We start from the raw sequence: 14,384 nt of genomic DNA on the forward strand, positions 1-14,384 counted from the left end.
TTCAAAACCATAATTGCTGTTTTCAGTAATCAACGAAGGTAAACTTTGCATGCAGACAGTTACGTTATTAATGCCGACCAAAGAGGATATTGTTCATTTATCTATCTTTGATGGTAAACTTAAAATTCACACCACTGTCTTTGTTCTTTAATCAATGATAGGTTTCTGTGAAATAGAAAGATTTTCAAATACTGTAAATCGAGAATATTTAAAATTATTGTTGTATGTATATGTCAGTATTAGAAGGGATTACTGAAATTTTCTATTTGTTAAGTTAATAGCTTACTTTTTTCACATTATATAACTCATCATTGATTGATTGGTTAATCCTAATATACATTCATGTAGCGGTTTACACGATTGGCCGAAAAATCAATTTTTTTGTAAATAGTATCATAGATATTTAGCACATTCATCGGAAATGATAAATCATTATTAAACTCAATTGATAACTCTTTCCACGGCGGGTGCCACATGTGGGCCAGGATTCCGGAGCAACTGAGATCACCTCCCAGTTTTAAGTGGGGTTCGTGTTACTTAGTCTTTAGTTTTCTATGTTGTGTTTTGTGTTCTTTTTTTTTTTGTCTGGTTGTGTTTTTATTTTTTAGCCATGACGCCGGCATTGTCTGTTTATTTTCGTTTTATGAGTTTGAGTGTCCCTCTAGTATCTTTCGCCCCTCTTTTATTATGTTGGCGAAACATGTATGATAATTCTCAGTTGCCTTTTTTACATCTTGGATCAATTGGTATTAGAAAATCCATTCAAAGATGTTATCTAACAGTTCGCTTTCAAAGATGACAGAAGCTGAAGATATTTTTGAACTACTTTGTCGTTTGCTATATATATTATCTATGTTTAATGAAAACATTTAAAGAATTCGCGATGTAAAACGTATTGAAACGATGACATCTTATCTTAATTCGGACGACAATGGATTTCAGCTTCTCAGTTTAGCAGTCCTCAGTAATATAACGAATAAATCTGAAATTCAAACTTTGAAAAGCAACGATGGCATCATTAAGTATTTGGTATGGGCATTTTCCATGGTATTCAAGACTAAATGTGAATTTTGGGACATCTGGTCACTAACGGAGCAAGCGAAAAGTAAGAAAACTAACTTATGTGTATGATATCTGTTATGAAATGAATAAAATGAAATAGGAAACAAAAAAGGAGTTCATGGCAATTAATTACTCTTCTCAATCAATAGCTCTTCTCAATTCTCAATTAATTACTCTTCTCAATTGATTACTCTTCTCTTTTGATTACTGCTCTCAATTAATTACTCTTCTCAATTAATGACTCTTCTCAGTTCATTACTCTTGTCAATAACGTATTCTTCCCAATCAACATGATCAATAACTCTCAATTGCTTACTCCTCCAATTAATGACTCTTTTAAATTAATAACTCTCCTCAATTAATGACTCTTCTCAATCAATTACTTTTCTCAATTATTTGCTCTTTTCGGACTAAGTAGTGCAGGAAAGTTACCGAAAGAAAATATCATTCTGACATTATCTGACATTATCAACCTTCATCTTTTTCTCCCATGTTTTAATATTTTTCATCTTTTATACAGTTGTAAAACAGGTGGCTAGAAATGATTCCAACAAAAGAATATTTGTACAGTATGGTGCAGTGCCACTTCTTGTTGGAATTGCAGAACAAGGGGACACAGAAGAACAGTATGGTAAAAATATTTCACTTTACTCTTATTCATTAATTGCACATTATTTATAGATTTAGGTATTATTTGGGTTCTTTTTAGTCATAAACATGTAGCTCTTCGCCTGTTTTGAATTTCATACATCCCCAACTTGACTTTCAAATATTTTGCTGTGAGTATTCCTGATGAAGATAAATCCAGAAATGCGCTTCGGACACACGAAATATATAAAGTGTTGTTTAAATATTTTTTGTAGTCCTTGTCAAAGTGTTCACTTGGTGCTATTGATTTTCATCTCTGAAATAACATTGATTTAACGAGAACGATCCGAGTCAAAACCATTATCATTCAAATTGACAAATTCAAAGTTTTCTAACAATGACACAACTGTCAAGTATTAAAAAAAAAAATTATATACCGAAATATTTGAAATTAAGATTTGGTATAATTGCCAATAAAAAAACTCTCCGCCAGAAACCGAATGACATAGTTGACAACTAAATGTCTCCGAACGGCCTTCAACAATGAGCAAATCCATACTACATAGTGAGCTATAAAAGACCCCGAAATTACGATGTAAAACAATAAAAACGTGAAACTAACAGCCTGATTATGTACAAAACAGTAAACGAAAAACAATTGACCAAGTACAAATATGATATACAGCAACAATCGAAAACCAAATAATTACAGGCACTCGACATGGGACAGGCACATACAGAATCTCTAACCAGTGTCAATGGTGAACAATCTGAGAGAACTTGAAGTCACCGACAACTAGTTCTTAGCCACTAATGTCTAATAAAAAATCATGTATCTAAGTCTTTAGTATCGATCAATGAATTTAGTGTAAGGACGCCTTTAACAGTCAGAAAAAAAACATGACCTTTTGCAATGCCCACATACAGGTATCGACAGATAACTTGTTTTGTTATATTGGATGCGGGTGAGGGTGGATGAGACTTTGAAAGAATGGTAAATTATTTTGCATTATACAAAACATGTTTCAGATGCCTTTGTAAATTAACGGAATCGATTCATTAATTGATAAATTTACATAAAAATCTACTTTTAACTGCAGTTTAAAGCATCATCTATTGCTTCACGTATTTTCGTAATGGCAGTAACGTGCTCAAAATCATTATTATTAAAACAATAGTAATACATGTAATAATTGTTAAATTAATATTGTTACTTTTGGATGGCAAAACAATAAAATCATTATATAGATTTTGCTCAAAATTTTGCGCTATGGTTAAACGGTATCTTTATGTAAAAACTGGCGTGAAACATGTAATAACATTAAGTTATATTTTACAGAAGCGTTGTGTAGTCTCTCGAATCTATCACTTTACAAACAGAACAATTCACAAATGATCGAGACGAAAGATTGGAAACTTATTGAAAATCTAGAAAGACTGGCTAAATCACTTGAAGAAGCCGTTAAAAAAATCAGCTAGAGGCTTTGTGTGCACTACATAACAATCAAAGTAGGTTTACATATTTGTGCGTTAAAACAGATTTCTTTTTTTGATTTATAGCTCGAAAGTCAGTGTTGTCCTTTTAAGGTCAAGCAATATGACAGGCAAATACATAGTTTGCAAATTTGAATTCTGACGTGTACTTATTATATTTAGTGAAAAAGAAGAGCGGCTGTATTTAGTTCAAAATTAACTCCCTCAGGCAAGGTTGATCTTAGATGGATTTGGCAATTTTAAGTCCTTTTTTGTCATATAGCATTTACCTGTTTCGGTTGTTATACATCCTTGGCTTTCAAATATTCGGCTTTGAGATAAATCCAGAAAAGTGCTTCGGACGCATAAACTTTATCATGTTTATAAAAAATAAGAACAACACGTTATGAATTTCAAGCGTCCGAAGTGCTTTTCTATATTTACCTTCATCAGGAACGCTCAAAGCCGAATATTTGAAAGCCAAGGATGTATAAGGACCGAAAACCTTAAAGAGCTGTCAAACCAAAAAAGATCCTAACATAATAGCCAAATCCATCTAAGGCCAATTTTACCCGAGGGAGTTGAAACCTTAGTCTTTTTACAATTTCAACATTTATAAGCGAGCAATTTGGAAACTTTGTTTCATTTTATTTATAACGTGTTATTTATGGCCGAAAAAACTATAACTCAGCACAATGGAAACCTGTTGGTTGATATTTCTTAGAATAAAGTCTGCGTGCATCTAATCTAATGTGTTAATTTTAGATAGGTTGAGATTGATACAATGAAAAAAAGATATATAGATAAAAACTTATTGCCATTTTAACAGCACAACTACCGGAATGCTTACAAGAAATCACAACAGTTACAGAAGAATGGCAAATATGTAATGACCTGAGACATATAACAGACGTACAGCTATCAGTTTGTCCATATAGAATTGATGGTTTTGAATTTGAAATCACAAATACGTTATGCGTCTTGAGTGAAAGTAACAATATTCCAAAATATGAATAACGATCACACTGTCATAATCTAACAATTTGTCTGGAAAAGGAATGAAAACTGTTGAATATCTGGCTAGTGGGATGACGGAGGGAATTTTACATTGAAGTTTTCAGGTACCAAGTGCAAAGTTTTACAGTAAAATCTTGTACATCAGTCTTTGTTTGCTACTTGTTGTAATAAAAAAAAATAAAGGACTATATATATTGGTTATAGCGGTAACCTCGTCTGATAATTCAAGGAAGAATTGTAAAATGCACTATAAGAGAGATGCACTCAGAGCTGTTTTACAAAATCAAGTGATTTGTAGCTGAACTATAACTGTATAGACGTTTGTACAAAGATGAAACTGTATAAGCTTTAAAAATATATCATGTAAAATGATAATTAACGAAGATTTAGTTTCGAAAGATTGGAAGACCACAATATTCTACAAAATATGACAAAACGACATATACGTTTACTTTTCTACATTGGCTAGAGGTATAGGGGGAGGGTTGAGATCTCATAAACATGTTTAACCCCGCCGCATTTTTGCGCCTGTCCCAAGTCAGGAGCCTCTAGCCTTTGTTAGTCTTGTATTATTTTTAATTTTAGTTTCTTATGTACAATTTGGAGTTTAGTATGGCGTTCATTATCACTGAACTAGTATATATATTTGTTTAGGGGCCAGCTGAAGGACGCCTCCGGGTGCGGGAATTTCTCGCTGCATTGAAGACCTGTTGGTGACCTTCTGCTGTTGTCTGTTCTATGGTCGGGTTGTTGTCTCTTTGACACATTCCCCATTTCCATTCTCAATTTTATATTTCACACATAGATATAGAGTGGAAAAAATGTACCACAACAGTGTTGACATGAAAGTTATTGTTTATATAGACAAACATAATTTAAAATCATCATATTTACCAGGGTTGAAATTAAGAACTCCAGACGAGTGTTTCGTCTACAACAGACTCATCAGTGACGTTCCCATTAAAAAGTTAAAAAAGCAAATCAATGACCGATGTTGAAGAGCATTGCGGATCAACAATTCCTGAACGTTTGACTAAATACAGTAGGGTAATCTATATATTCCTTTGGTAGAATTTATATAGTTGGTACTTACATTTGCTCTAAATTTGCGGGTCCAAAAACTATATATGTGTCGCAACATCCCACAGAAAGCATCTTTTCGTGACATCAGATATAAAGTTATTGTAACGTCAATGATCGAAAACTATTTTTTTTCAATTTTGCATCACCTGAACTTTGAAAAATACAAAAATTTAAATATTCTCTTCAAAGTAAAACATACAATCTTATGTCACCTTGTGTCCTTTACACTAATGTTAACGCTATTATCCACCTATTTTATTCTATACATATATTTGGCATATATTCTTATAGTATATCTGACGAAGAATCGTCAACAGAAGAAATAAATTGTTATCATGGAACATCGAAGGTCTTTCTAGCGTTAGCATCATGGAACGAACAAGTGCTGTATTAGCAATCATAAATAGATAAGTGTACCGTGTGATAAAATAGTAGCTGCAATATTACCAGCATGAACAAATACATCGGATTAGTTCTAGTATTGGAAACATTGGAGTTTCAACTTTGTTCATTTCTTGTACTTTAATATTTTGGATAATAAGTGCATATTTGAATAATTTAAATTTTGCTAAGTTGCATTGTAGACTCGCATGCTAATTATTGCTTTTAAGAAGAAGAAAAGAACAGCCAAATAATATTTACCAGGAATCAGAGGTACATTTTGAAACACTTAAATTCAAACTTTGAACAGTTTCATTGAACATGTTGAAGACTGTCACACTCTGACTATTTTTGAAAAGTATACGTAATACTGAACCTGCAATCAATGACTGTAAAGATTTTGAATATATTTGTAGCATATTTTACTGGTGGTAATTTAGACATGTTAGAATTTGACATATTTTAAAGATTCTTGTTTATTGTTGAAGTCCAAAAGTTTACTTTTTTATGTGGTCAGTTAGCCCTTTCATCGCTGCATATATCCTCAACTTATTATCTACATTCATTTATAACAATAGAAGCTTGCATTCTGACTTTATAATTTCCAATCGACTGTTATCAATAGTTACACTTAATTTTAATTGAAGGGAAAGACCTGATGTAATCTTTCTACAAGAAGTCATCGATGCTACGTTAGAAATGCTGTCTAGGAAATATCTAGATTATATGTTTATAGAATCAGGTGTTAAAAGTTATTTCACTGTAATTATAAAGCATAATGTTGTACAGGTTACAGACTCGAAGATCATTACTTTTAATAGCAGTAAACAGGGAAGGACGTTACAAAAAGTTGAGGTAAGAAAAAACTGGATGACATTTTGAACAGGTTTGAAAATTTGAATATTTTGATCGTTCGAAAGTTCTAAGTTTCCGCATTACACTATGTTTTATTCAGCGCACGACTTGGGTAAAATGTCCTGTTTTCACATAATTCTTACGTAAGTATCAAAATTAAAAGCATTTTTGAATAAATTATATAAGAAGCGTGCAAGCATAAAAACACCTTATCGCTATTTGTACGCCATTACTGGACATCACAAAGGTTCCCGTAAAATTTTTACGTCATAATACAAAATATCTGACACCACAGTGGAGAGGTGATTGTTGTGTGACGTCAATAGTTCAAGCGGGTGTTTTTTGTAGATTGTATTGTTAAAAGTTATGCAGTTATTTTACTCGTGTAAATTGTTGCACATTATTTATAGCTGCTTGACTATACTGTACGGGTTTTTTTCTTATTGTTAAAGGCCGTATGGTGACCTATGTTTACTTACATCCACGTCATATGAACTCCTGCGGAGAGTTGTCTCATAAGCAATCATACATGTACCACATGCTCCTTTTTATATGGATAATTATTCATTGAGTAAAGGGCACTGCAAGAAGACACTGATAAAGATACATGTATGTAATACAAATTTACAGATAGCTTAAAAAACTTATCAGAAGATCACTGGGTCGTTGTCTCATACTCCTCGGTCAATTACTGTTTGTTGTTGTAAGCCATTTACAACCAATAGAATATATGATCAATAATTCAGTTAGATAAGACTTCATCAAAAGTGCACACGTAAAGCTGGTTTAACGTTTAGTCTTCAAATCTTTTCATCATAACTTCGTTATCGAATATGCTTTTCAACTTGCTGATTCAAGCGCAACCGGTAAGTCTTGTATAGATGAAAAGCGCGTATTTTGCTTACTGAACTATCAGCTTTATATCTTTAATAAGAATTTAAAACCACTGGGTCAAGGAACTGCTGGTGAACGTTTCGTTCTGATGGTTTAACCAGCGAAGTAGTTAACACTGGAGTGCTGAAATGAAAATAATTGGCTCGACCATTTTCCATAAATTTGTCGTTTATATAATTTAAAATCATTTGAAAAATCATTTGAAAAAAGTTTATTCAAGCACCATGTTTGATCCGTGTGTACAACAAATGGAAGCCTGTCGTGCTTAATTAAAAACCTCTAGGAATCCTTAATAAGTTTTATTGAACCCCACCACATGCACATTGTGTGCCTGTACCAAGTCGTGTTTTCTGTGTCACGTGTTGATCGTTGTTATTTCCCTCTATTTGTAAGTCAATGTTTTCAGAGGAGTCGGTTGTTGTTGGTTGGCGGCAGTCTGTTGTACTGTCCAATACTTCTGCAAACTTTTTATGTATTAGCTAAGGATGTAATCTCGATTCAGATAGAGACCATTTTAATGAATAACAACAGCACTCAACGACGGGTGCCACATGTGAAGCAGGATCTGGTCACCCTTCCAGAGCACATGAGATAATCCTGGGTTTTTGGTTGGGTTCGTGTAGCTCAGTCATTAGTTTTCTATGTTGTGTTTTGCATACTGTTGTTTGTCTTTTTGGGTTCTTTTCTTTCTTTTTCATGGCGTTGTCAGCTTATTTCAGACTTATGAGTGTGAATGTCCCTTTGGTATATCTTTTGCCTCTCTTTTTTTTATTCAATCCGGTAAGAGAGTGTCTTCTTTGATTTTATGAATTGTAGAAATAGTTTGCATTCTTTTATAGACATCCCGATGATTGATCGACTTACCACGATCAGTATGCACACAACGGTTTATGATAAGTTATAATTGCATGGTTACAATCACTATATATCCTTGAGTGGTTGATGATTTATAACCAGCTACAATGCCTGTACCACAGTTTTATGTAGTATTGATGTCGTTTCTGTAAAATGCTTTGAAGAATGTTTCCCTAATTTGATTTGTTTAGTCCTTTTTCACCACTTTTCTCTATATCTGTTGACTTATGAAATGCAATTTACCTCTTTCTTTTCTAATCTCCCCGGATATGGGAATGTTGTGAAAAGTGAATTGACAAAAACACAAAACTCAAAGAAAAATTTAAAACGGAAAGTCCCTTGTCAAATCTCAAAATCAAAAGTTAAAACACATCAAACGAATGGAAAAACAACTGTCATACTCCTGACTTGATACAAGCATTTATCAATGTAGAAAATGGTGGATTAAACCTTGTTTTATAGCTAGCCAAACCTCTCACTTGTATGACAGTCGCATAGAGTTCCATTATATTGACAACAATGTGCGACTACAACAAATAGACATAATAGGTAAAAATGTCATCAATTAAGGTAATAACTCATAAACAATAGTCAACAATGTGCTATAATCTTAATCACTATTATAATAACAACAAACAACTATGGCAACAAAGAAAAACAAAATGGAATATAGACAATCTATAGACAAAGCACGTTAGCAAAAATAAAAGACAAGAATACAAAAAAAATCGATGGCGTAAATTTCGGCCACACTGCCGTATCGGTCACAGTCGTTTTGGCATACTGTCAGTTCGGCCATAATTTGTAAAGTCGTTTCGGTCATGGTTTTGTTTTAATTGTCATAAAGGGAGGAAAATATAATAGACCACTTTCGAGTTTGTTGCACTTCCGTTGGTTCCAGTGACTATCATTCGCGCGTTTAGGGGCATCATGACTATCCCATCGCACTTTGAGATAAATGATACAACAGATACAGTAAAGTCCGCCTCATATCTTGATTTACAGTTAGTAATTGACAATGAGGGTCGGTTGAAAACAGAACTTTACGACAAAGAAATGATTTAAGCTTCCTAATTGTGAACTATCCATTTATATATAGCAGCATTCCAGCAGAGCGTGGATACGGAGTATATATCTCCCAGTTGAAACGATATTCCAGGGCTTGTGCTTCCTATCATTATTTCCATGATAGTGATTTGCTGCTCACAAGGAAGCTATTAAACCAAGAGTTCCAAGTGGTGAAGTTGAAATTGTCCCTTCGTAAATTTTACGGACGCCATCACGAGTTGGTTGGCCGTTATGGAATATGTGTTTCACAGATGAGGACGGATATGTTCCAATTGTCGAAACTACAATCTCGTCCCCTTCCCCTGAATGTGACCTACCGAATAAGACTTATTACCGGTTTTTTTTTTACATAAACAACACGACGCGTGCCACATGTGGAAGAGGATCTTCTTACCCTTACGATCTGCTTACCCTTCCGGAGCACCTGAGATCATTCCCAGTTTTTGGTGGGGTTCGTCTTGTTCAGTCTTTGATTTTCTATGTTGTTTTTTGTGCTGTTGTTTGTCTGTTTGTCTTTTTCCCATGGCGTTGTCAGTTTATTTTCGACTTACGAGTTTGAATGTCCCTTTGATATCCTTTGCCTCTCTTTTCTCATGTTGAGCGAGCTGTTGAAAAAAATATGAAGCTATAAATATTCGGCAAATTAAATCCTTATAATTATACTTTAACTGTGAGTGAAATCGGAAATCGTCCGAGTTCTCCATTAATAATACTATTATTGGTGTTGTCTGCTTTAGATTTAATATGATCAAAATCGCAAATGTAATTTCACTAAAATATCCAGATTTCCAAAACCCCAGACCTCTGAACTGTTAGATAATACTGGTTAAATGGCTTTATCAAACATATCTTATTGCAATTCAATTGATAAATTATGTCTTTGACATTTTTTTGATAAACTATACATAGCCTTTGTTCCCTGATCTCTTAAATATATTCTAGTTGTTAAAAATGATCCACTTCTAGTAAAATATACACCAAGATTCCGGTAGTCTTCAACTATTTCAATTTCTGTAAAACAAAATAAAATCTTTCCTTTTTCTACACTTCTACCTGTAGAAAATATAAGATCTTTTTGTGTTTTTAATAGAAACTTTCAGTTTCCAATTTTCACAACTCATTGCAAACGTATCTAACATAAACTGTAAATCATTGCTTGATTCTGATAACAAAATTGTATCGTCTGCATACAAAAACAATACAATTTCAAGATAAACCATTAACTCATTTTCTATATCGCAACTGATAGATTCAATAAATTCAACCCCTTAAATTTCTTTTTTTATAAATTTGATTTTTAATTTGTATTTTTGTATTATTAATTAAGTCAAAACACTTCTTGTTACGTAAAATTCCTTTTTAAAACAAACTTCTATCAAACCGATTCATGCATAGGAACAAAATGAAAAAGTATGACTGAGTCGACTGTAGCTGACACGACTGTGACCGAACTGGTAGTGTGGCCGTAACGTCCCGAACGCCAACAAATTAACATAATACAATAACACAATGTGTGGGATGAATAGATACCGAGCTACTCCAACAGGATATTACAAAAATGGACTAAACAATAAAGGTCAAAACAATACTAAGATTAATAAAAAAAACGTTTTATTTAGGAACTCGTATATGAAAGAGGAAAAAAAAGAAGACTACAATGATAAACAAAGTAATTACTACCGAGATCTCAAAAGATCTGGAATGAACATACGTTTTCCTTAATCAACAAACCTCGAAGCGATAGAATGTAAATTTTCTAAGTATTGAGATGACTGGTAATGAGTTCCCGACATGCATATTGATTCGTGGGGGAGTGTGAGGAAGCATTGTTACATTTTGGCACATTCATAAAAGGAGATGTGATATGATCATTACTTATAAACAACTATCCACCAATTACCAAAGAACGAAAATAAAAACTGCAGGTCATCGTACGACCTCCAACAATGAGGAAACCCACATCACTTTGCGTAGATAGTATACTATAAAAGTGCCCATGATGATAAGATGTGAAATTATGTGTACCTTGATAAAAAAAAAAGAATGAATGGAAAATAAAAGTCAACCAAGAAAAAAAATCTGTCTAACTAATACATGTCATAAAGAAAGAAGACATCGGACACTATATGTTAAACAAAAATATTCCTATCCGCACAACTAAAGGGTCCGTAGAGGGCATATGTTGCAAGCCATTTCGTATATAAAGTAAATTCATAATATATGCATGTATGTAATCTAAATTGTTAAGAAGTGCTTATATTTACTCTTCGCAGTCATTGAAACTCATAAATCCTTGATGAACATTGTTGTTTGGTTGTTTTTGGTCCCGTCAAAAACCCATAAGTAAGCCGTAACACCTGAATGTTATAAAACTACCAATATTGTGTTGTATCCTGAAAACATACTAAATTTTCCATATTCATAGAACCAGCAGAATTAGTTTGCAAATTGTAGGCCCTAGTTGCAAAAAACTGTGAAAAATACCTAACCCCTCGGTCATAAAACAGATAATTTAACTAGTAAAGGCTATAATTTTATTATTTAGAAAGGTCTTTTTATAGAAAACAATAACCTTGTTTTGAAGTTATGCAGAAAACTGATTTTAGCAGTCAGCTCTATAAAACTTGAAATGAATTTATATATCAAACTGGTAACTGCATACATACATTTTTTTGCAAATACGACTTTGTTTAAACGTTTCTTTTCATATATTAGACAAATTGTGTTAAATATATGGTAAGAGATGATATTATTGTGACTAAATTTCTAAACTGACCATTTGAGGCCGACATTGTGAATTTTTATAGATAAATGGGCATACAGTAAGATGTTGACTGGAGACAGAGGCAGGATTGCATACTTTATATAATCTTAAATGTTGGAATGATTAACTATAAATATATTAATGATAGTATTCTGAAATGCTTTCAATTTGTTATCAAAGTAGTTTCATACAGGTTTTAGGCATTCCATGTCAGAAAACATGCACATAGGGTAAGCTGACAATAATTAAAGTCTTGATGTAAAATTCCTTTAAAATTGAGACAGGGGTGGGGGTATTAAATGTACTGTAAAAGAAAAGTTAGAGCACATGCAGAGATTTCCTTTAGACTCTGATTCCGGGTAAATCAGTATTGTTTTGAGGAAAAGTGTTCTTCAAGAGTTTTCTATTTGAATAAATGTTAATATAGGTTGCACTTTGTAAATGCAGATGTTTCACAAACCACGCCTCTTTTCGGGAGATATATAATATTCAAAGATATTTTGTTTTGTAACCTTCTGTTTCCCGGATATGATCTCTATGTTTCGTCTCGTAGAAACATAACTTGGAATGTTACTAGTATAAATACACATGGATAGCGGCTAAATTGAATTATGAGAAAGGCCCAAAGTGAAGGAAGGGGTAGTGCAGAATTTCATTATAAGTTTAAACTCTTAGAAGTTCGAGGCATATAAGTGTTGAAAATATGCCGCACAGTCCTATATTTGGAAAAAATAGTAGTGCATTTGAACTTTCCAGTCTAGGATATATTTTTTTTCGAATATTCATAGTAAAAGTGGCACAGTTTTTGCCGTAAAAGGAGTTCCTATGGGAAATTGCATTGTTTGTATTGACAGAAGTGCAACCTCTAATGTGCGAAAACAAAATATATGCATTTTAAATTTGAAGGAAATGATATCCTTAATGTGTTTAATAACAGGCAATAAATCAAATCATCGAACAAAGTTAATGTTTTGTAGTGAACATAAGTGGAAGGCATACCATGGAAAGTTTTCGTTTTAAAGTAGATTGGTAACTATCTGTGACGTACACATATATCGGTATAAGTGAAATCGGTAATCGATCGTCTCTTCAAGTAATCAACTTTCTTGAATTCTTTAGAAGATAGGAAGAATTGTTAACAGAAAATTTGATCAGCAAGCGATGGTAAACAAAAAAGACAGCCAAATCAGATTTAAACACGTTAGCACTAGGGTTCATTCGCCTCAAATATTAGTATAATGTTGTTTGGTTAGATTTATAGAAATGTTTTTAAAGTTATAAATATAGTTCTAAAGAAACATTAAACTTTTAATTAAAACCAAGAGATTTTTTTTATATAAAGTAGTAAACGCAGCACTGGTGTATCAAAATATTGCAAGCATTGAACAAACGATTTTGTATCATTTCAAACTCTCTTCCTAAAATTCGTACCCACGTATGCAACGACATACATTTCATTTCATCTGAATGACATCTGATAATAACAAACATGTGTTTGTATATTCGAATAGTTTTTGTAATGTTGTCTATTTTAAAGATATAAAAAAAGATCAATACATTTATTTAAATTCAGAATTGTTCTTCGTGGTCAACGTTTGAGACGAGTTCATCGACTTTAAATTCTGTTAAAGAGTTATCTTTTCCTGGAATGTTATGTTAAAATAAAATTGATTTTACAGGTGCCTTAGTAGATATCTATGAAAGGGTTTGAAACAATCCACCTTTACATTGTAAGTACGTTAGTATTCAATTATTAATTTAGTTGTTTTGTTCGTTGTGCTCCGTTAAATGGGAGTACACATTTTTAAGTGAAAAAAAAACTTATTCATTTTTTTAATTATATGCATCAGTGAATGTAAACTGTGGTTTTCTACTTTCGTTGTTTGCTTGACTAATTTTATATTGTAAATTATGTCTGTGTTTAAATCTTTCATCCTTACATTTAATAAATCATGTTATGATTTGCATTCAATTTAGTATTGTTCACTACGACATTGCTTATTCACATCTGATTGATAATATATACAGTTGTCAACAATCAAGTTGTATCGTATATAGTCGCCATTACAACACAATATTATTCTTACTTGACAAAAAGCATAATAACTCATGTCTGTAAATGTATGAATATTTCATTGTTTTTGCTTTGCAAATCGACTTCCTCGAAGCAAACATGAAACCTTATTTGTTAGATATGTGTTTTAAAAATATGCACTTGAATTTGTCTAGACACTGCAATGTCTCTGATAAAATACGACTTAAATATATAGATATTTGATCATATTGTATTTTAAGATGGACAAATTCACATGCCTGAACCTATGCATTTCCTCTTATCTATCAC

At 32.6% G+C, this 14,384-nt stretch overlaps 1 protein-coding gene and 1 long non-coding RNA gene across 5 annotated transcripts in view; both read left to right on the top strand.

Moving 5' to 3' along the window:
- The window catches only part of LOC127723549 (uncharacterized), a 180,844-nt gene that overhangs the window by 25,408 nt on the left and 141,052 nt on the right, over positions 1-14,384 (top strand). The gene's annotated exons all lie outside the window — the stretch shown is intronic.
- Positions 2,995-4,322, top strand: LOC127723568 (uncharacterized). Its single transcript, XR_007992131.1, has 2 exons — positions 2,995-3,159; positions 3,953-4,322. It is a non-coding gene; the product is annotated as an uncharacterized LOC127723568 (long non-coding RNA).

This window comes from Mytilus californianus, unplaced genomic scaffold (genome assembly GCF_021869535.1).
Source record: "Mytilus californianus isolate M0D057914Y unplaced genomic scaffold, xbMytCali1.0.p SCAF_13, whole genome shotgun sequence".
In the NCBI taxonomy this organism is placed as follows: domain Eukaryota; kingdom Metazoa; phylum Mollusca; class Bivalvia; order Mytilida; family Mytilidae; genus Mytilus; species Mytilus californianus.